This window comes from Zophobas morio, unplaced genomic scaffold, assembly GCF_036711695.1.
Source record: "Zophobas morio isolate AGI-343-1 ecotype UQ-CSIRO unplaced genomic scaffold, CSIRO_AGI_Zmor_V1 ptg000021l, whole genome shotgun sequence".
Classification (NCBI taxonomy): domain Eukaryota; kingdom Metazoa; phylum Arthropoda; class Insecta; order Coleoptera; family Tenebrionidae; genus Zophobas; species Zophobas morio.
The window spans coordinates 15,169,637-15,194,478 of record NW_026972126.1 but is presented as its reverse complement, the minus strand read 5'-3'; the positions used below and the strand labels follow the sequence as shown (position 1 = coordinate 15,194,478).

Sequence of the window (24,842 nt, the reverse complement as noted above, 5' to 3'; positions counted from 1 at the left end):
AATTGTTAATGAAAATAAATCTATCCCAAAAAATTGATGACGTTATTTCAAAATTTTAGGCGAATAAACTCTACCCATTATGTGCAAAATATGATGAGTTTATTTGTAATTCATCATTGCATTATAATAATGATAATAATGATATTCAGAACATTTTGTCGATTGTAGCTTAGTAGTTAACAGTTTTGATCCTCTGTTTTGAGGGGACGAACTCATTCAAATCAAACTAATTTCTACGTGATATTTTCCGATGTATAAACATAAATACTTGATTTTCTCATCGAGGATAACCTTAGGACGTACAGTAATGGAATCCATTGGGCAATTTGTTACTTTCAAATTTTCTCGATATTTCATAACGCCTCGACAAGGCCGTAGCTAGCCCCCTAGTCTCCCCAAGCTAGGGGATGCTCCCCTAGATCTAAACAAATTATAATTAACCAAATGTGAATTACAGCATCCAAAAACCGAAAAAATGTAGTGTTTTATTCAATAAACGGAAGTCAGAGCAATAAAAATGTCTGGACCATCGGCATTGGTATCCAGTTATTCCAATTCGTTTGAGTTTAGTTTGTGTTTCACCGTCACGTATACAGATTGATAAGTGTTATGGCTATTTGTCTTAAATTGCAAATACTATACAGGGTGGTCATTTTATCTGTTCACGCCTGACAATTTTTGCATAGACAATATATTATACACCCCAGAAACGACTTCGTCCAATTTAATTTTTTTTAAGAAGCAGTCATTGTAATAAAAAATGACAAAGATGTCAATGCCAAATAATGACAAAATTGAAAAAATGTAATACGAAAAAAGACATAATAATCATGCCGTCGTCAATTCCGACAGCGAGGGAAGTACTGTCTAAACTCTTTAGACCAATTTTTTAGATTTCAATTTTTCGAATTTTTAATTTTCGAGTTTTTAATTTTGCGATTTTTCAATGTTATGCTCTTTCGATTTCTCCATTTTTTCGTTTTTCGACTTTTGTGTCCATCTTTTGTTGTTTCGATTTCTCGATGTTTAAATATTTCTGTTTCGATTTTTTGTTTTCTAGAGTTTTTAATTTTTCAACTTTTCAACTTTTTCATTTACCGATCTCAAAATTTTTCGATAGTTCCACTTTTCAATTTTCTGATTTCCCAGTTTTTTGCAATTTGGGATTTTTCCATTTCTCTATTTTTCAGTTTTTCGTTTCTTCAATTTTTCGATTTTTCAATGTTTCAGTTTTCTAAATTTGATTTTGAATTTTTTGATGTTTAATACTTCAATTTTTCGATTTCTCAGTTTTTCAATCTTTCGATTTCTGGATTTATAGATATTTCGATTATTCGGGTTTGCGATTGTTCAATTTCTCGCTATTTCAATTTCCCGATTTTTCGATTTTTCAATTGTTTGATTTTTTATTTACTTTACTTATTAACGTTTTAAATTGAAAATTTTTAATTTTTAATCTATCGATAAAACATGAAAGTAGCCAAATGAATTCTATCAGAATACTTTTCAACTTACGCTCCGAAAGTAAATATACAGCTTTTTTGTATAAAAAAATTGAAAATACTTTTGAATTATAGCTCTATCAGATTTGAGACAGTGTTCTTAACTGTGGAAAAATAAAATATTTTCGAAAGATGTACATATTTAGATCGAGTTTTTTAATTTGTTTTTGGAGAATTGTCTGTAACATTCGTAATTTCTTATTCATCTACACGAAAATTATGTTCTGCTAATAACGAATAATGTTGCAGTGTTGTAATTAAAATTCATTTAGTGTTCGATGCATCGATGGAATAAAAACTCTGCAAAAAATGACTGATAAAGTGTCGGCGAGAATTTTTTGTGCACTTTTCGTGTTACGAATTGGAATTCTGTTAGTTTTGACCTTGTTGAGAGCGGGCAAATGTGGTGCGTAAATTAGTTTGTTCAAGCGGTTTATTTTTATTAAAAATAATTTGGTGCGGGCTTAAAGTGAAAGGAAAAGAAACCAGGATTTAAAGGGTAAATGTTACTATTAGGGTTTATGCATGGGCTTATTATTCAATGTATTGTGCTTTACTTTAGATTTTACTCATCACTTCAATTAATAATATTATTATCCATTGCAATTATCGTTATTGTTTTTTTTTAAATTTCAGAGTTGTTTTCAAAATATTTTTAAATATTATCAGCAAAACGTTTCAGACAATCATTTTAATTTATATTGTGATTTCAAAACTTTTTATGATTAGTATTTTTTAATTCTTAACCGCTTACTAAACCTGTCTAATGTTGAATTCTAGCGTTATTAAAAATTAGTACGTATAAAGTTGATGTTAACTCCTATAGTATTTTCTTTGTGTACCCAAAAATTTGATGTGTTTTTTGTTGCAGTGGGTTCGTAAATGAAGATGAGGGAATATGCTAAATTGTAGCAGAAGAAGAAGCCTAAAGGTTAGAATTTTGGATTCATTTTAAATTGGGCGTTGTTTTTTTTTAACATTTTTTTAAATCTTTTATGAAAGATATTTTGATCGGTAATTTTGACTTATTTTTCTTTTATCAAATTTTTGTTACATATTTTGTGAGTATTTAATTTTTTTTTGCACTCTTTTCTTTAGGTGCCATTTTTTTGTAGCACACTAAATTTCTTTGAATATTTGTCTTCAGGTGCGAGGGAAGTCCTGTCTAAATAACTTTAGGCCAATTTTTTCAGTTTGTCCGTTATTCAATGTTCTGATTATATAATTTTTCTTTTTTACCGTGTGAAATTTTTCAATTTTTGGATTTTTCAATTCTTTGGTCTTCTAATTTTAGATTTTTCAGTTTTTCGGTTCTTCATTTTTTTATTTCCAATTTCTCTAGTTTTCATTTTAATAATGCACTACTCCTATAATTCAAACATCTTTCACTTTTTCAATTTTACGATATTAAAACTTTTTTTGACTTTTTCATTTTTAGATTTTTAATTTTTCAGTTTCTCGATATTTAATTTTTTCATTTTTCGATGTACGAAACGAAATATTGTTAATTGTTAAAGTTGAAAGTTAAAGAAATCGGAAAATCGGATGAATTGAAATCGAAAACTGGCAAAAATGTGAAAATTTAAAAATTGTAAAATAAAAGAATCGAAAAATCAAACATTGAAAATTTGAAAAATTGAATAAACCAAAGTATGTCATTACCAAAATCGGTCTTGCTTTAGGAGGTACTTGTCTCGCCCACCCACCCTCTCTTTTCTTAGAGGGTATGTCGTTACCAAAATCGGTTTTATCTTAGCAGGTAGTAGAAAGGAACATTGAAAACATAAAGGAAATGAAAAGACGAACACTTGTAATATTAAATCGAAAAATTGAAAATAAAACATTGGGAAAAAGAAAAATAAAAATCGAAAACTTAAAAAATTCTCGATGTTTAGATTTCCAGTGCCTCTATTTTTCGTTTCCACGTTTGTCGATTTGCAATTAGTCGTTTTTTCAGTATATTGATTTTTCAATTTTTTTCGATGTTATAGCTTTTCGATTTGTAATTTGTCGGTTTTTCAGTTTTTAGATTCGATTCCTTTATTTCTTTCCGACTTTTCGATTCACTATTTTTTTTAATTTTACGTTTTTTAGATTTTTAGTTTGAAATTTTTGAATTTTCCGTTAATTCGTTTCTTCGATTTGAAATTTTTCGATTTTCCACTTTCCTACTTTTTAATTTTGCAATTTTTCGATTTTTCATTTTTTTTCCGATTTTTTAGTATCCCGATTTTTCATTTTTTGATTTTTCAACTTTTTGAATAACAAAAAAACAGGGAAAATTGCAAAATTATAAATAAATTGAAAAATCAAAAATGAAAAAGTATAAAACTGGAAAATTGAAGAAAAGTAAAATTGAAAAATTGAAAAAATTAAAAATCGAAAAGTGCAAAATCGAAAAAACGAAATTTTGTTAAATTGAAATGTTGAAAATTAGAGAAATCGGAAAATCGGACACATTGAAATCGAAAACAAACAAAATTGAAAAATCAAAGAATTGAGAAATGAAACATTGAAAATTTGAAGAATTGAATAAACCAAAAATTATAAAATCGAAACAAGCATTGATACAATAACGGAAATGAAAAGACGAAATCTTGTGTAATTAAATCAAAAAAATGAAAATTAAAAATCGGGAAAAAGAAAAATAAAAATCAAGAACTTAAAAAATTCTCGATTTTTCGATTTTCAATTAATCGTTTATTTCAGTATATCGATTTTTCAATTTTTTTCGATGTTTTAATTTTTCGATTTTTAATATATCGATTTCAGTTTTCGGACTTTTCAATTTTTCGATGTTGCAACTTTTTGAATAAAAAAATTGGAAAAATTGTGAAATTGTAAAAAACTGAAAAATCAAAAATGAAAAAACGAAAAGACAAAATGAAAACTTTGAAAAATCTAAAGGACGTGAATAACTGAAGAAACAAAAAATTCAGGAAATAAAAGATTAAAAACTGAGAAACTTAAAAATCGAAAAATTGCAAAAACGAAAAAACGAAATATGTATTGTTAAATCGAAATATTGAAAATTAAAGAAATCAGAAAATTCGGATAAATTGGAATCGAAAACTGGGAAAATTGAAAAATTTCCAATTTTTATTAGATAAACAAAGAATCAAAAAATCAAACATTGAAAATTTGAAGAATTGAATAAACCGAAAATTATAAAATCGGAAACAACATTGAAAAAATAAAGGAAATGACAGACGAAAACTTGTAATATTAAATCGACAACATTAAAATCAAAAATTGGGAAAAAGAAAAATAGAAATCAAAAACTGAAAAATTCTTGATTTTTAGATCTTCAATATGCCTATTTATCGTTTCCACAGTTTTTCAGTTTTTCGATTTTTCAATTTTTCGATTTTGCAACTTTTCGAATAAAAAAATTGGAAAAATCGTGACATTGTAAAACTGAAAAATCAAAAATAAAAAAACGGAAAAAGTATAAAATGAAAACTTTGAAAAATCTAAATCTAGAACATGAATAATTGAAGAAAGAAAAAATTCAAGAATCAAAAAACTGAGAAACTAAAAAATCGAAAATTGCAAAACGAAAAAACGAAATATATATTGATAAATCGAAATATTGAAATTCAAAGAAATCGGAAAATCGAACAAGTGGGAATCCAAAAATTGCAAAATTGGAAAAGAAAAAATTGAAAATCAAAGACTGAAAATTTGAAAAATTGAATAAACGAGATGTTATCAAATCGAAAGAAACATTGAAACAATAAAGGAAATGAAAAGACGGAAAAATGTAATACAAAATGAAAAAATTGAGAAAAACAAAAAAAATCCGGAAAACGAACGACAAAAATGAAATTTTTCGTTTTTTCAGTTTTTCGATTTTTCAGTTTTTTCCAGATTTTTTAGTATTTCATTTGTAAATTTTTGATTTTTCAACTTTTCGAATCAACAAAGTGGAAAACAGCAAAATTGCAAAAACTGAAAAATCAAAAATGAAATAATGAAAAGTATAAAATGAAAACTTTGAAAAAACTAAAAATTGAAAAATTGAAGAAAGGAAAAATTGAAAAATCAAAAGGTTAAAATTTGAAAAAGTTAAAAATCGAAAAATTAAACAGTGAAAATTTGAAGAATTGAATAAACCAAAAATTATAGACTCGAAGAAACATTGAAAAAACAAAGGAAATGAAAAGATGAAAACTTGTGATATTAAATCAAGAAAGTGAAAATTAAAAATCGGGAAAAAGAAAAATAAAAATCAAGAACTTAAAAAATTCTCAAGTTTTAGAATTTCGGTGTTCCTATTTTTCGTTTCCACATTTTTTTCTGTATATTGATTTTTCAATTTGTTTCGGTGTTTTAGTATTTCGATTTTGAATTTTTCGATTTTTCAATTTTTCAATTTTACAAATTTTCAAATAAAAAAATTGGAAAAATTGTGAAATTGTAAAACTGGAAAATCAAAAGTGAAAAACGAAAGACTATAAAATGGAAACTTCTAAACATCTAAATTTATAACATGAATAATTGAAGAAACAAAAAATTCAAGAATCAAAAAATGGAGAAATTAAATTTTTTCCGATTTTTTAGTAGGACCTCGAAGTGTAATTTTTTGGTTTTTCAATTTTTCGAATCCAAAAATTGCAAAATTGGAAAAGAAAAAATTGAAAATCAAAGACTGAAAATTTGAAAAATTGAATAAACGAGATGTTATCAAATCGAAAGAAACATTGAAACAATAAAGGAAATGAAAAGACGGAAAAATGTAATACAAAATGAAAAAAATTGAAAAATCAAAAATGAAATAATGAAAAAGTATAAAATGGAAACTTTAGATTTTAAATCCAGAAAATGAAAATCAAAAATCGGGAAAAAGAAAAATAACAATTAAGAGCAAATATAATTCTCGATTTTTAGCTTTTCAATGTTTCTATTGTTCATTTCTACTGTTTTTCGATTGTCAATTAAATGTTTTTTCAATTTATCCATTTTTCAATTTTTTTTATTTTTTAGTTTTTCGATTTTTCAGTGTTTCGGTTTTTCAATTTTTCGATTTTGCAACTTTTCAAATAACAAAATTGGAAAAATTATGAAATTGTAAACCTGAAAAATCAAAAATGAAAAAAAGGAAAAAGTATATAATGGAAACTTTGAAAAATCTAAATCAAGAACATGAATAATTGAAGAAACAAAAAATTAAAGAATAAAAAAATTGAGAAACTTGAAAATCGAAATATTGAAATTTAAAAAAATCGGAAAATCAGATAAATGGAAATCCAAAAATTGCAAAATTGGAAAAATTAGATAATGGAAAATGTAAGAACTGAAAAATCAAAGACTGAAGATTTGAATATGAGAAGTTATGAAATCGAACGAAACATTGAAACAATAAAGGAAATGAAACGACGAAAAATTGTAATACAAAATGAAAAATCGAGAAAACCAAAAAAATGGGGAAAATGAACGATAACAATAAAGAACTTCAATAGTTGAGGAAACGAAAAATTTAAAAATCGAAAAATTATAGATTGAAAAACTAAAAATCGAAAAATGAAAAATTTCAATACCGAAAAATTGCAAATCGAAAAACTGAAAAAATAAAAACTTGATAAATTGAAAAAATCAAAATTGCGAAAACGAAAAATGAAACTGTAAAAGTGAAAAATCGAAAATGAAAATACGAAAAAGTATAAAATAGAAACTTTGAAAAATCTAAATCAAGAACGTGAATAATTGAAGAAACAAAAAATTCAAGAATCAAAAAATTGAGAAACTTAAAAATCGAAAAATTGCAAAAGCGAAAAAACGAAATATGTGTTGTTAAATCGAAATATTAAAATTTAAAGAAATCGGAAAATCAGCTAACCGGAAATCCAAAAATTGCAAAATTGGAAAAATTAAAAATTAGAAAATGTAGAAACTGAAAAATCAAAGACTGAAAATTTTACAAATTTAATAAACGAGAAGTTATAAAATCGAAAGAAACATTGAAACAATAAAGGAAATGACAAGACGAAATATTGTAATAGAAAATGAAAAAATTGAGAAAAACAAAAAAATCGGGAAAATAAACGATCAAAATAAAATTTTTTGTTTTTTCATTTTTTCGATTTTTCAATTTTTTCCCGATTTTTAGTATCTCGATTTATAATTTTTTGATTAAAAAGTAAAACTTCGAAAAATCTAAAAATTGGAAAATTGAAGAAAGGAAAAATTGAAAAATCGAAAGGCTAATAATTGAAAAAAATAAAAGTCGAAAAGTGCAAAACAAAAAAAGAAATACTGTTAAATTGAAATATTGAAAATCAAAGAAATCGGAAAATTGGATAAAATGAAATCGAAAATTGGCAAAATTGAAAAATATAGACATTAGAAAATCAAAGAACCGAAAAATCAAACATTGAAAATTTGAAAAATTGAATACACAAAAAATTATAATCTCGAAAGAAACGTTGAAAAATAAAGGAAATCAAAAAACGAAAAGTTGTGATATTAAATGGAGAAAATGAAAATCAAAAATGGGGAAAAATAAAAATAAAAATCAAGAACCTAAAAAATTCGCTATTTTTAGATTTTCAATGGTTCTATTTTTCGTTTCCAGTTTTTCGATTTTCAATTTATCGTTTCTACAGTTTATCGATTTTTGATTTTCTTTCGATTTTTCAAGTTTTTGATTTTGCAACTTTTCGAATCAAAAAATTGGAAAAATTGTGAAATTGTAAAACTGAAAAAAAAATGAAAAAACGAAAAAGTATAAAATGGGAACTTTGAACAATCTAAATCAAGAATATGAATAATTGAAGAAACAAAAAATTGAGAAATTTAAACATCGAAAAATTGCAAAAGTAAAAAAGCGAAATATGTATTGTTAAATCGAAATATTGAAATTTAAAGAAATCGGAAAATCAGATAACTGGAAATCCAAAAGTTGCAAAATTGGAAAAATTAAAAGTTAGAAAATCTAGGAACTGAAAAATCAAAGACCGAACATTTGAAAAATTGAGTAAACGAGAAGTTGTAAAATCGAAAAAAACATTGAAACAAATAAAGGAAATGAAAAGACGAAAAATTGTAATACAAAATGAAAAAATTGAGAAAAACAAAAAATTTGGGAAAATGAACGATAAAAATAAAATTTTTCGTTTATTCAATTTTTACTCGATTTTTTAGTATCTCGATTTGTAATTTTTTAAATTTTCAACTTTTCGAATCAAAAAAATGTAAGAATTGCAAAATTGTAAAAATTGAAAAATCAAAAATCAAATAATGAAAAAGTATAAAATGAAAACTTTGAAAAATCTAAAAATTGGAACATTGGAGAAAGGAAAAATTGAAAAATCGAAAGCTAAAAAATTGAAAAAATTAAAAATCGCAAAGCGAAAACCGAAAAAACCAAATATTTTTAAATTGAGCTGAAATTAAAGGAATGGGAAAATCGGATCAAATGAAATGGAAAATTTTGAAAAATCAAAGAATCGATAAAACAAACATTGAAAATTTGAATAATTGAATAAAACAAAAATGATAAAATCGAAAGAAACATTGAAAAAATAAAGGAAATGAAAAACGAAAACTTGTGATATTAAATCGAGAAAATGAAAATCAAAAATCGGGAAAAAGAAAAATAACAATCAAGAACAAAAAGAATCTCGATTTTATAGAACTACAATGTTTCTATTTTTCATTTTCACGTTTTTCGATTTTCAATTTATTGTTTCTTCAGTTTATCGATTTTTTAGTTTTTCGATTTTTCAATTTTTCGATTTTGCAACTTTTCGAATAAAAAAAATTGGAAAAATTATAAGTTTGTTAAAATGAAAAATCAAAAATGAAAAAACGGAAAAATAAAAAATGGAAACTTAAAAAAATCTGAATCAAGAAGATGAATAATTGAAGAAACAAAAAATTCAGGAATAAAAATAATGAGAAATCGGAAAATCAGATAATTGGAAATGTAAAAATTGCAAAATTGGAAAAATTAGAAAAAGGAAAATCTAGGAACTGAAAAAAAATTTAATTAAATGAATAAACGAGAAGTTATGAAATCGAAAGAAACATTGAAACAATAAAGGAAATGAAAAGACGAAAAATTGTAATACATAATGAAAAAATCGAGAAAAACAAAAAAATGGGGAAAATGAACGAAAAAAATAAAGAACTTCAACAGCTGAGGAAACGAAATATTGAAAAATCGAAAAATTAAAAATTGAGAAACTGAAAAATCCAGAAATTGTGTAATACCGAAAAATCGCAAATCCAAAAAGTGAAGTAAATTAAAGTTGCAAAAACCAAAAATTATGAAACCGAAACAGTGAAAAATGGAAAAATTGGAAATTAAAGTAAATGAAAAACCAAAAAATTGGTCTAAAGAGTTTAGACAGTACTTCCCTCGCTGTCGGAAACTTGACGACTGCATGCCTATTGTATTTTTTTTCTCATTACATTTTTCTAGTGGGAATTTAAAAAAAAATTGCGATGACGTCATCAACATTTTTGCAAGGACACGTATATCAGTTGGGATAGATGTAGTGTAATACTAAGAATAAAATTATTATATTCTCAAATTTTCGGGAAAATGAATTGGGTCGTTTGAATATTGATTTGTAATAATCAATAAAATAACGAAACAATTTACTCACGTATACCTACGTATCAGAGGCAACTGAAAATCGTGTATGTATAAACATTGTTAATTTAAGATGACAGGCGTAACAGCATACGTGAGAGCCAAACACAGAAACTGTAAACAAAACGACCGTCGGTTTTATTGCTTCGACTTCCGCTTATTATATAAAACATTGGGTTTTATTTTAATTCTTGACGGTGAAATTCACAATTGGTTGATTATAAACATGTCTATTTCACATTCGCGGAACCAAGTGAGCGCATAAAACAAATGCAGGTCTGTAATGTTAAAGTCGATGTAAATAAGCGTGCTACCCTTATGTTTCAACCGAGTTTTTCCTTTAACAAATTTTGTGTCTACCAAATTGGGTTGGTTGGGGTGTAATACTAATAATAAGTGTTGCCTTTAATTTAATCAATAAAATAAATTGACTTCATTAATTTTTTTGAACCACCTCTTAAGAAAATCTAAAAAATATGAATGGAATGATAAATCACAAGTACAAACTCATCATATTTTTTGCATTTTAGATAGGATTTATTCAGCAAAATTTAAGGGTGACGTCATCAATTTTTTTAGGAGGGATGAACAAATACATTTTGAACAAAAGTTTACCATGCTTATAATAACTTTAAAATATTCCCAAGATTTCAAAGCATTCGGTTTTGTAATTCCTGATTAAATCGATAAAATAAATTCACGCCTTCATTAATTTTTTTGAGTCACCCTGCATATGCAAATCCAAAAATATGAATGGAATGATAAATCACAAGTACAGACTCATCATATTTTGTACATTTTAGATACGATTTATTCGGAAAACTTTTGAGCTGACGTCATCAGTTTTTTGTAGAAGATAACCAAATATATTTTGACTAAAAATTTATTATGCTCTTTATAACCTTAAAACATCTGCAAGATTTCAAAGCATTCGGTTTTGTAGTTCCTGATTAAATCAATAAAATAAATTTACGCATTCATTAATTTTTTTGAGTCACTCTGTATATGCAAATCCAAAAAATATGAATGGAGTGATAAATGACAAGTACAGGCTCATCATATTTTGTACATTTTAGATATGATTTATTCGGCAAACTTTCGAGCTGACGTCATCAAGTTTTTGGAGGGGATAAGCAAATATATTTTGACTAAACATTTATTATGCTCTTTATGACCTTAAAACATCTGCAAGATTTCAGAGCATTCGGTTTTGTAGTTCCTGATTAAATCAATAAAATATATTTACGCATTCATTAATTTTTTTGAGTCACCCTGTATATGCAAATCCAAAAAATATGAATGGAGTGATAGATCACAAGTACAGACTCATCATATTTTGTACATTTTAGATATGATTTATTCCACAAACTTTTGAGCTGACGTCATCAAGTTTTTGGAGGGGATAAGCAAATATTTTTTGACTAAAGATTTATGATGCTCTTTATAGCCTTAAAACATCTGCAACATTTCAAAGCATTCTGGTTAGCAGATTAAAAATTAAATTTCAAAATGTTGTTTTATAATTTTGATTTTTTTTCCAAAAATCTGGACGTTTCGGGTGAAAAGTCGATTCAGAGTTGTAAACTACATGTGTAGGACTATGTTTTTTATACAATTGAAAACCCATTTACTATGTACAATTTTGAAGTGACGTCATCGCTTTAGTGGTGGGGATGATTCGACAAATTTTGGTTAGCGTTTTACCATCTACATGATATTCTTAATATAAGTACAAAATTTCACAACAATCGGTCGAGTACTTTCGGAGATTATCTGTCTAATAAAAATCCGGGACAACAGACGGACAGACGGACAGACGGACAGACGGACGGACAGACGGACAGACGGACAGACGGACGGACAGACGGACAGACGGACGGACAGACGGACAGACAGACGGAAATGGGAGACCTATTTCTTCGTCTTCTAGGGGTCATGAAAGATCGAGAAAACGTAAAAGTAGAGAGTCGGCCGACGGACTCGATTACAATACTTCCTTTGCTTACGCTCGGGAAGTAAAAATTGTGTTATCAAAAAATTGCTAAATTTAAGAAAAATGAAAAACGAAAAATTGTGATATCAAAAAAGTGCTCGAAGGTAAATAAATCAATAAATTAGGCAAAAGTTTAAAATGATGTTATCAATTTTTTGGAAGGGGATGACAGAATAAATTTAAGAAGTATCTTATTTTATAAAATTGAAAACAAATTTACTACTGTAACTGGAAGATTTTAATTAGTACTAGTTTGGGTGAAATTATTTTTGAAAAATCCAATTATGGCTTGACATATATCTAAACCGCTAAAAATGCGTAGGTGTCCAACAGATAATCAATATTTAACTTAGTCATAGAAGATTAAACATAAAATCAAATATCTTATATCTCATTGCAGCGATGTTATCACCAACACAGTGACTTGGTTTGACATCATACATAGAACTAATATTAAAGTCAGCGGAAGTGGAGCATTGCTAGCTATAAAATCAGTTCATATTTGGAAACAAGAGCCATTAGTGTCTCCAGTTTCGGAAGTTGACCTCTTTAAATGGTGTTCAATTATCTCTGGTGAAGATATAATTAGTTTGACCCCCTTCGTTATCTTGTAATAATTATTACGAAGATATATTTGATATTGGATCATCTCGTGCTTTATCTCATCAAGTGCATTCCAGACCCAATATAAGTGTGTTTTCGTAAATAATGCATTCGAATCATAGCCAGTGGCAGAGTACGGGTGATTAAAACAAGCTCTACAAGAATTCTAAAAAATATATAGATCCATAGTGTCAATCAGCAACCGAAAGAAGAAATCCTGACCCAGACATGAGCCGCATTCAGGCAAGACTACAATCACTCTCTCGTTGTTGTTCAAGGAGAAAATTCTTCCATTACCCACCCCACAAAATCACACTCTAATCAAAACTCCGCACTAAACTAATCACCGTCAACCATATGCTCGCTCCTTCACATTAAAAATTTACCAACTTTTATCGAGTTATGGAACTTGATTATAAACCTCATTTCCTCTCTTTCGTACGCACTTATTTAATCCCCAACTTTCTGTCTTCCACACTTTTCGTCAAAATTCCCCCCAGTGTCGGCCTGGAACGGCGTCATGTTCCGGTCTTGTCCAAGTCTTTCACTTTTCCGTTTTCCCGGATTAATCCACGAACATAATAACAGCATCTCGTTAAAGTTAGCATCTAGCATTACGAAACTGCGACAGAGATTAAATTACAAGTTTAGATGGATTCCGCTGGTGTAAAGCTATCCGTATTTTGATCTCGGTGATGAAGTGCACCGTATACCTCTTCATTACGGAGTTGGTTGACGTCAGAGCGGGTCGAAACGTGTAGGCGGAGTTTTTATTTTTGTTCTCACTAAGTAGCTGTTTTAGCGGGTTTGACTTATTTATTAGCGGCATTTTTGCAAATAAAGCGAAATTGTGCAAATGATAGTTTTCTTGTGAATTTAATTAGCAGGATGGATGACCTTCAGAGGAGTGCAGCGATGCACGCTGCATACATTTAGTGAAATAAGTAGAATTTGCGCTACAAAGACCCAGATTTTTTGTTCAGAGAAACAACAATTAAATTTATTATAGAGTACAATAGTACGACCCTGTTCACTGTTTGGCAACTGTCAACTTATAAATTTCCTCAAAAGATCTACAATTTTTGTGTACCAAAATAATGCTTCAGTAAAATGTAACCTCTAGCCATGGCTAATTAAAACGTTTGAAAAGTTTTTTCCACTCGCTGAATCAGAATTGCCTAAACAAAGTTTCATCAAGTCTGAACCAGCGAATTTAATTTAATTCCCGCTCACCTAATTAAGCCGCAAAGAAATAATTTACGCGTGTTTAGTCACTCGAAAAAATCATGAAAGAAATGTAATAAATATAATGTGTCTGATTAAAATCTTTATGGTGCGTTATAAAAATAATTCGCCTTTTTATTGCTTGACGTTTCAATTGTATTTTTATTCTTTCGCGATTTCGTAGGCGTAATATTAAAGAAATTGCCTCTAATTAATCCGTCTCGTATTACCGACTTTTTAATAAAACTCCCACGTTTTGTTGTTTCTTAAATTAACCCCTAATGCGACGCGCCGCCCTAATTTGCTAAAATAAATTCCCTCGTAACAGATGGCTGTTATTGTTAAAATGTTAGGCTTCCGGCGTAATTTTCTAATTGTTTTGATAACTAGATAAATTAATTGAGCGTAGGGTAACGCCTAATATCGCCGCTAATTAGTTACATGATCCCTCCATGTATATATTACAAGGATACAACCTAACAATTACAACCTCGCTTGTACTTTCCCGTTCCATTTTGATTTGGTTGTTCAAGAATTTCAACTTTACAGACTACGCAGTTTTTTCATCTAACCTTCGTCGGATTTCGCCGAGATTCTTAAAACATTTTGGAGGATGGAATTTGCACTGAATTAGGTATTAGGAGGTCGAGATCTTGTTAAGTCCGATAAAAAATCCCTCTTTTGCAAATTGCCTGGAAAATTGATCTGTGGTGGGCTAAGTTTGGTCGAGGGAAATATATTAAATTTTGAGGGAAATGTTGCGAAGCAGATTGCAGGTTTGGTCTCTGGAGAGAAAAATGTCTGGAGTCTTTCAGATTTACTTCAAATAAAATGTGACTGTTACAACACCAACATAACTTACTAAACATCATGTTTGACTTGCTTAAGTCACTTAACCTCAAACTGGAACTTTCACAAGCACCACGACCATCATTTCAAAAACTAAGCCTGAAATATGTCATCCAATAAATTATCGACGTTTTTTCTAGAAAATATGAGCGTAATCCTTACAAGTCGACCCGTAATTTATAACTTTCCCGATAATTTAAAAACAGTACAAGGTTATCTACATGTGCAACTAATAATGTAGACAAACGCGAAAAAGTTGTCGTAATTTAAAATCACCTAAAGAAAAACTGTGTAAACAATTTTTTTGAATCAACAAACAATATCGCGTTATTTTTGTCCGCGCATCTCAATTTTCTTTCAACGAATAAAATTTCAAAGCGAATATAAACGATAAAATCAGTCCAAAGTAAATAAATCTATTTTATACACACCTGTTCCTTGAGCAAATACCTTTATTCTTACGTGCGGATATACTTTTAGATATGGCAGATAACGGATGATATTTTTATAGGTAGCACGTTTTAAATACGCACTGTTTACGCACATTGTACGCATTCATAGTACACACAATTTAAATTTCGGATTTCTTAAAATATTGTCACTCGGTGAGTCAAAAATCCTTAGTGGGTATTTAGTTTACTTCTGTTTCAAAATTAATGGACAAATTTGTTTTTCAATCATTTTTTTGAAATGACTTTATTGCGATGCGTCCCTTAAATTCAAAGCGCGTTACAGAAACGTGAAAGTTTTCTCAAAAAATGATCGGAAATCGGATTCCCGTACTTTTCATTCAAAGGAGTGAAATCCTTTCAACTGGTAAATAAACCGTCAAAAATGTTTCGAACAAACGTAAAACTTTTCTGTTTGGAACTTTAGCTAATAACCGGAATTTTTCTTCTTCGATGTCGCACGAATTCCTCGCGAGTGTGAATGAAATTTTAAACACGGAGAACGCAGTTTTATAAATACGAAATTAAATTGTTAATTGTGGCGACTAAGCACCTGTATGAAAAATTTAATTTAAAATATAGGGGTTTTAATTTTTTCATTAATGTTATCGAATTAATACACACAAGGGTTGTGGGGTTATTATACTGTCAGTTGAATTTCTGACGCGCCAAATCCCCTATTTTTGGTATGTAATAACTCGTGTGGCGGTTGTAAATATTAAAAAAAAATTTGGTAAATATATAAAGGATATGTATTTCAAACGATTGAGATTAATATTTCCTGTCTATTATTTCTGAAACTTTCGTCTGAAAATTGCTATTTTTTTCTTGTGTTTAAATGTACTGCCACAAACGTTATTGCATATTTATTTTAGACCACACATATTTCTGTGAGTGTTGAGTTGAAACAAAATATTGGTGCAAATATCATTACTGTAGTGGATATTTATTTTGTTCATTAAAGTTAACAGCTTTGGTGAAACTAGAGGCAAACATCAAAACTAATTAAAATAAGTAGAGGTTCAGAATGTAGAAATGTTATTTTGAGTACACACCTATCTACTGGAACACATACTATACAAAATGTTTGTGGGTTTTTTTTACAAAAATTTCGGTTTCTCTTTTAGAAATTTTAGCCGCAAGGTGATGACGTCACCCTTAAAATTATTACTACTCAAATGCGTGCTTAGAATGTTTCAAAAAATTATGTAAAAACAAGTAATTCATTTTGTAGATGATTTGAACAAAATTGAGAAATAGAAAAATTGAAAAATCGAAAAATCGAGTAACCAAAATATCAAAAAACTGAAATAAATTTAAAAACTCGAAAATATAATAGAAATATCAAAGAAAACTGTTTAAAACTAAAAAAGTAAGATATCGAAAAATTGAAAAATCGCTATTTCGCTTTTCCAATTTTTCGCTTTTCGGCGTTTTGATTTTCCAGTTTTTCGATTCTTCAATTTTCCGATTATTCAATTTTTATTCTTTTCTCGGTTTTTCGATATTTATACTTTTCGATTGTTAAATTTTTAAATTTTTCATTTTTTTGATGTTTAGCTTTCTCGATTTATCAGTTTGTCGGATTTTAAAAATTTTTGGTTTCTAGGTTTTTAAATTGTAGTTTTTTTTAGTTTTGGAATTTTCCAATATTTCGATTCTTTAATTTCTCGATTCTTCAAATCTTATATTTCTCGATTTTTCATTTTTCTCAATTTTACTGTTTTTAAATGTTTCGATTTTTCGTTTTTAAATTTTTGATTTTTCGATTTCTTGATCTACCACAGTTAAGACTTTTCGTTTTTTTGGTTTTTTCATTTCTAGATTTTCTTGGGCTTTCAATGTTTCGATTTTTTTAAATTTTTGATCTTTTGACTTCTCGATTTCTCAATTTTTCAATGTTTCAGTTTACGGATTTTTCAACTAAAAAACTGAAACATCGAGAAATCAAAACATTAAAAAGATCGAGAAGCCGAAGCGTCGAGAAATCAAAAAATTTAGAAATCGAAGTAGCCCAAAATCGGAAAATTTAAAATTGAAAATTGAAAAATTTATAATTAAAAAAAAACTGAAAAATTTGAGATTAAAAAATTATAAAATGAGGAATTGAACAATCGAAAGATATTGAAACATCCGAATCTTCATAAATCGAGAAATTGAAAATTTGAAAAATCAAAAAACAGAAAAATCGAAAAATCTAAAATTTTAAAAATTGAAACATTGAAAAACTGAAAAATTTTAAACCAAAATGTCAAAAAATCAAAAAATTGAGGAAACGAAACATCAAAAACATTAAAAACATAAAATTTAAAAATTCGAAAATATGTATAAGAAAAAAAATATCGAAGAAAAATTTTCAAAATTTAAACACTAAAATATCGAAAAATTGAAGACCGGAAACATTAAAAAATCGCTATTTCGATTTCTCAATTTCTCGACTTTTCGGGGTTTTGATTTTCCATTTTTCAGTTTTTCGATTTTTCAATTTTCTGTGTTTCAATTTTTCGAATTTTTGAATTTTGATTTACTTATCAGTTTTTGGATTATTAAAATTTTTAGTTTTTAGATTTTTAATTGTCGATTTTTCAGTGTTGGGATTTTCCAATATTTCAATTCTATCATTTCTCGATTCTTCAATGTTTCAAATTCTCAATTTTTCGATTTTGGAATTTTTCAATTTATGGATTCTTCAATTGAAAAACTGAAACATGGAGAATTCAGAACATCAAAAGATCGAGAAGCCAAAACGTCGAGAAATCGAAAGTGCCCAAAATCGAAAAATCAAAAATTTTTAAAAATCGAAAAATTGAAAAACCGAAAAGTTGAAAAATCGACGAATGTAAATATCAAAAAACGGAAAAATATAAAATTTAATCGAAATTTAATCGAAAAATTGAAAAATTGAGAAATCAAAAAGTTTCAAATTGAAAAATTTGAAATTAAAAAATTTCCAATTTTTCAATTCTATAATTTCTCGATTCTTCAATGTTTCAAATTCTCAATTTTCCGAGAAAATTTGATGCTGAAAATTTTTTCTTTTCATTTCCCGAGCGTAACCTCCAGAATACCAAAAAATTGGGAAAATTTTTGAATTTGGCCAATTTTAATATACAGAATGTTCATACAAATCTAAAACTTTACAATTTTCAAATATTGATATTTCAGTTTTTTTCAAATGTAACACCTTGTGTTTTATTACTTTTTTTGTCCTTATTCTTATAATATGTCGATGTGTCTCTTAAAAAAAGTTGAAATCGCAGTACCTACGCCTCTAAGAGTAATCACAGGAATGAAGAGGGGGTGGCTGGGTGGGGCTATTGCTTGTTTATAAAAGACTGTAGGAGGAAGGTAAACTTAGCCCCGCCCACCCACCCCGTCTCCATTTCAATGATTCATTTTATTTAGTCTGAATGAAAGCTGGGTGGCGCTAGTATTCGCTAAGATAAGATTGATTGAGGCAGATGACATATCTTCTAAGAAAATTTTTCAAAATCCTCCCCTATGAAAATTTCGACCCATTTTCGACCATTTTCATAAGCTAACGAAACGCATTTTCTTATAGATTTCGACCTCCAGAATTTTTACAAAATTGGTCAGTGAAATATTGCAAATTTTTGGATATAAATAAAAAATTAAAACTGATTTTCAAATTAAATATTTTTAAAATTTTGCCCCGAGAAGCTAAACACTCTATATTTTTTGAATTAGCACGTCGAAATTTAAATTACAGATTTTTTTTGTGATTTTTTGACGGCTTTTTGAACAGCAAAACTTCAATATGAAAATTTCGATCAATTTTTGACCACTTTCGAAAGTTAACGAGACATTTTCTGATAAACTTCAACTTCCAGAAGTTACTTTCAGCACCATTGCTACGATAACTTCTACCATTTTTCCAAAATCGCCTACTGAAATTTTTTGTAGATTTAAAAAAAAAAAAGATTTTCAAATCGAATATTTATAAAATCTTGGCCCTGACCTTAAATACGTTATGTTTTTCGAATCAGCACGTCGAAATATACATCTTATACTTTTTTGGGATTTTTTTGGTGATATCTTCAAAATCCTCCCCTATGAAAATTTCGGCCAATTTTCAACCATTTTCGAAATCTAACGAAAGACATTTTCGTATAGATTTCCATCTCCAGAAATTACTTTCGCCCTCGCTGCTACAATAATTTCTACCACTTTTCCAAAATTGCCCGTTGAAATGTTGCAAATTTTGGATTAAAAAAAATAAATAAATAAATAAAATTGATTTTCAAATCGAATACTTCTAAAAGCTTGCACTGGGAAGATAAACTCGCTATAATTTTGGAATCAGCACATCAAAATTTATATCCTAGAATTTTTTGGAATTTTTTTGATGACTTTTTGAACAGCAAAATTTTTCAATACGAATTTTGAGGGCGGGTGGGCGGGAATACCAACCGTTTTTCCAGAATCGCCAAATTGATATAGCCATTTTTGGGGTGCTTAGAAAAAAATATTTTGAAATCGAATAGGTATTTCGAAAAATTTAGCTTGGGAGAATAGGCATGCTATATTTTTTGAATCAGCACATTGAGATCTATTTCCATTTTTTTTTAATTTTTAGGTCACTTTTCCAAAAGCTAATTTTTATCAATATTTTCCATTATAATGAAATGTTTAAAACATTTTTCGCAGAATTTTCAAAAATTACCTAAAGATATGTTTTTGTGGATTTCAACTTACAAAAGTTATTTTTGGCTTCATTTCTGTAAGTTCCATCTATTTTTTCTATTTTAAAAATTTGATTTTGAAACCGAATGTTTAGGTTTCATTACTTTGAAAATTATCCATTTTTCCAGATTATAAAATTTTCCAATTTTTCCAAGAGTGCCTTATTTTTTCAATCCCTCTTAAGAAATTTTTGGCCTTTTCCCGAGCACTTATCTTCAGCTTCATTTCTTCCAATATTAACAACTGTTTTTCCAGAATCGCCAAATTGATATAGCCATTTTTGGGGTGCTTAGAAAAAAAGATTTTGAAATCGAATATTTCGAAAAACTTAGCTTGGGACAATAAGCACGCTATATTTTTTGAATCGGCACATTGAGATCCATTTCCATTTTTTTTTAATTTTAGGTCACTTTTCCAAAAGCTAATTTTTTATCAATATTTTCCCTTATAATGAAATGTTTAAAATATTTTTCGCAGAATTTTCAAAAATTACCTAAAGATATATTTTTGTGGATTTCAACTTGCAAAAATTATTTTTGGCTTCGTCTCTTTAAGTTCCATTTACTTTTCCTATTTTAAAAGTTTGATTTTGAAACCGAATGTTTTGGTTTCATTACTTTGAAAATTCTCCATTTTCCCAGATTTTAAAATTTTCCAACTTTTTCAAGAGTGCCTTACTTATTCAATCTGCCTTAGGAAATTTTTTATTTCTCCAGAGCACTTATATTCAACTTCATTTCTTCCAATATTAACAACCGTTTTCCCAGAATCGCCAATTTGATATAGCCAGTTTTGGGGTGCTTAGAAAAAAAGATTTTGAAATCGAATATTTCGAAAAACTTAGCTTGGGACAATAAGCACGCTATATTTTTTGAATCAGCACATTGAGATCTATTTCCATTTTTTTTTAATTCTTAGGTCACTTTTCCAAAAGCTAATTTTTATCAATATTTTCCCTTATAATGAAATGTTTAAAACATTTTGGCAGAATTTTCGAAAATTACCTAAAGATATGTTTTTGTGGAATTCAACTTACAAAAGTTATTTTTGGCTTCATTTCTGTAAGTTCCATTTACTTTTCTTATTTTAAAAATTTGATTTTGAAACCGAATATTTTGGTTTCATTATTTTGAAAATTCTCCATGTTTTCAGATTATAAAATTTTCCAATTTTTTTAAGAGTGCCTTATTTATTCAATCTCTCTTAGGAAATGTTTGGTTTTTTCCAGAGCACTTATCTTCAGCTTCATTTCTTCCAATATTATCAACCGTTTTTCCAGAATCGCCAAAATGATATAGCCATTTTTGGGGTGCTTAGAAAAAAAGATTTTGAAATCGAATATTTCGAAAAATTTAGTTTGGGACAATAAGCACGCTATATTTTTTGAATAGGCACATTGAGATCAATTTCCATTTTTTTTTAATTTTTGGGTCACTTTTCCAAAAACTAATTTTTTATCAATCTTTTCCCTTATAATGAAATGTTTAAAACATTTTTCGCAGAATTTACAAAAATTACCTAAAGATATGTTTTTGTGGATTTCAACTTACAAAAGATATTTTTGGCTTCATTTCTGTAAGTTCCATTTACCTTTTCTATTTTTAAAATTTGTTTTTGAAACCGAATGTTTTGGTTTCATTATTTTGAAAATTCTTCATTTTTCCAGATTATAAAATTTTCCAATTTTTTCAAGAGTGCCTTATTTATTCAAACTCTCTTAGGAAATTTTTGTTTTTTTCCCGAGCACTTATCTTCAGCTTCATTTCTTCCAATATTATCAACCGTTTTTCCAGAATCGCCAAAATGAAAAACACCCATTTTTGGGGTGTTTAGAAAAAGATATTGAAATTGAATATTTCGAAAAATTAGCTTAGGACATTAAGCACGCTATATTTTTTGAATCAACACATTGAGATCTATGCCCTAGATTTTTTTTCATTTTTAGCTCACTTTTCCAAAGGCGAATTTTTTATCAAATTACAAAATGTTTAAACTTTTTCGGAGAATTTTTGGAAAATCACCTAAAAATATGTTTGTGAATTTCAACAATATTTCGAAAATCTTGGCCTAGGGCCACGAACGCGCCGAATTAGCACGTCGAGATCTACATCTTGGATATTTTTGGATTCTTACGCAACTTTTCTAAACGCTCATTTTATTAGTTCTGTCTTATAATTTTTTTTTTATGTTTTACGAGCATTTTCAAAAATTGTTGTACTCTGAGTAACATGTTTAACTTCGAGTGTGTATGATTATACTGGGAAAGAATTTAACTAGTAGCACGTTTATTTATTATTCGAGAAAATATTGAACCACAAATCTTTCACCTGCCACCGTTAGATAAGTTTGTGTGGCTATGTATTACGTGACTTAAGTAGAAGGAAGGTTTAAACAATAACAATTGTTACAATATTAAACAAAAACCGGGACAACAATCGGTCCAGTAGTTCCAGTTTTGTGCAAAAAATTGATTCAGTTATTTTTTATTTTATTTCTATGTAATTTATGTGGGGCTAATTTTATATATGTATTTTTTTTTCAGCTATTATTTATTATTCTCATTGTCATTATTCAAAGTGTTAATCTTCTGTTAAAATAATTAAAATGAAATTCCTTCTTTTCGCTCGTCTGTGTTGTAGTATTTATTTTATATATCGATTATCCTGTTCCTTTTCGTAATAAAGGGAAAACCTGTTTCGTATTAAATTGAGTTAATTTTGACAAGACGTACTTAGCACAGGATTTTCACTGGTATAAACATATTTTCTCTGTTATTATTAATAATCACATAAATGTATTTTATAAATATTAAAACTCAAAACAAACCTCCTTTATCTATCAAACTGGCTAATGTAAACTGCAAAAAAAAAATTTCAGGGACATTTATTTAGAAAAATAGCAGAAAAACCCAAATAGATGTTCGAATGTTCCTAGATTTTTCCCAGACGGAAGTCATAAATAAATTTTATAATAAACCGGGATTTTACGAGTAGTTAAAAAAAGAGGTAGTTTCGAATTTTTTTCAAACGACGAAATATGCAACGGATCGTCAAAATATGCAAAATAGGCAATCTACGTATTCTAAGATTAGAAACAGTAGGATATTTTTATATTTTTATTATCTAGGTTATTTTTAAATATAAAAACTAGGTTAACAAACCACTAAAGAAATGAGAATATTGACAACCACACCTAACAAATACCCAAAAGATCCATAAAAAGTACACTTGGCGTGATAGTTTAAAATTAACACCTTCATAAAAGAATTAACGGTTAAAGTTAGCGAATTAATTTTTCTAAAGCGCTATTTATTGTTAAAGACCTGAATAATTTAGTTCTGTTTTCATGATTTATCGACGAGTGTTCGCAAAAAAGCTCCGCATGCAGACTAACTGCAGCCATGCCCTACATAGGTACATAGATAAAAGCAATTATGTTAATCCCTTTGTTCCGCACAAAGTACAACACACAGCCCCGAAACCACACATTCCCAGCCATTAACGCCCAAATCTGAGTCGTTTATTTACGGCCTGTATTCAGTGGACGGACATACCTGTATCATCACCTTCTTAATTATCGCTCGATTTTTCAGCCCGTTTTATAGCGCAATTATTTTTTTATGGTAACATGTGCTCCTTTATTGCATTTCTGTATATTTTAATATAGTGTTGATGCAAGTTTTTATAGGGCTGTTAAGTATAATTTCGTTAGGAAATTCATAAAAGCGTTATTTCGAGAAGTCCCGAAGATGTTTTTTCGCAAAAACAACACTTACCCTTATATCATCAGGAGGAAACGAGCTCGATCTGTCGACAAGTGCGCACGAGTTTTACCACTTTTAAACACCGAACTGATAACTGATTAAATAAATGCTCCCTACAATTTTATTCCCAGCAGTAGTAAATATTTATAATAAATGTTAACAAATACAATGGCGGTGCCGAGTAAACACAATATAAAATTAGTGTCTACACTGTAATAAAATTATCTCACCGTGTTCGAGTCGAAGTAGTTCGAACACGACACCTTTGAATCGGTAATAGCCAATAAACGGGCCAGAGGATTCAAATTTAACCAGTTATGTCACCGCGATTAAATTTTTATTAATTTTCATTCGCTTTTATGGCTGCTTCGACCAATAAAAGCGTCTTAAATTAGACGAGCGAATTCCTCGCTTCCAATTAGCGAAAGTGACAGATACTTTTTCGATGATTTCTGTTTATTTTCGAAGAGGATTTATTGGTAGTTTACGCCGCAAACATTGGCAAATTGTCTCGAATGCAATTTGTTCTACGACTTTTCCGGTTTGTGCGTTTACTTTGGAATACGGTAAGCAAACGCTGGTGAATTATTGGTAATTTAAATTTCGTTTGTGTTGTCGAGTTCCGTGCGTAAATTTACAGAAATACTTTTCAAATTCGGGTACAGAGAAAAGGCGGCGCTGGAGATAAACAGAAGGCGCTGTTTGGTCCCGAGTGTTTAACTCGTTTATTAACTCGGGGGGATTCTGGCAGGGATGGCGTCTTTATTGGAAGTAGACAGAGCGCGGTTGTTTACCCATTAATAATAGAAAAGGTCGAAGGTTATTTCGACGGGACTGGAAAATTAAAAACATTGTTTTATTTCACATTTACAGAAATGTATTGGTCGATTGAAAAAGGATGCAAGTCCTTCCACGAAGAGCGAATTACGCAGAGAGGCGCAATTCGAGCTACCCGTGACGACAGCACTGCACCTCGTCGCCTGAGAACTTGTTTGATCTACAGACCAGAGCGCACTCAGGCCAATATCGACCATCTGGTCGGTCTTTACAATGAATATGTTCCCGAATGACAAAATTTACATTTAAAATTGTATTATCAACTGGTAAAACGCTCACCAAAATTTGTTACCAACAATAAAATGACGTAATCTCCAAA

The 24,842-nt window shown here is 28.6% G+C and overlaps 1 protein-coding gene across 4 annotated transcripts in view; it reads right to left on the bottom strand.

Moving 5' to 3' along the window:
- The window catches only part of LOC135131564 (neuropeptide CCHamide-1 receptor), a 229,564-nt gene that overhangs the window by 119,517 nt on the left and 85,205 nt on the right, over positions 1–24,842 (bottom strand). The window contains exon 1 of one of the 4 annotated variants that reach the window (XM_064059368.1): positions 23,699–23,779. The exons of 2 other annotated variants lie outside the window; for them this stretch is intronic. The gene's annotated coding sequence lies outside the window, so the exon portion shown is untranslated. Of the gene's footprint in view, positions 1–14,783; positions 14,863–23,698; positions 23,780–24,842 lie in introns of those variants that run through there. One more of the 4 variants, XM_064059371.1, reaches the window with a different exon arrangement.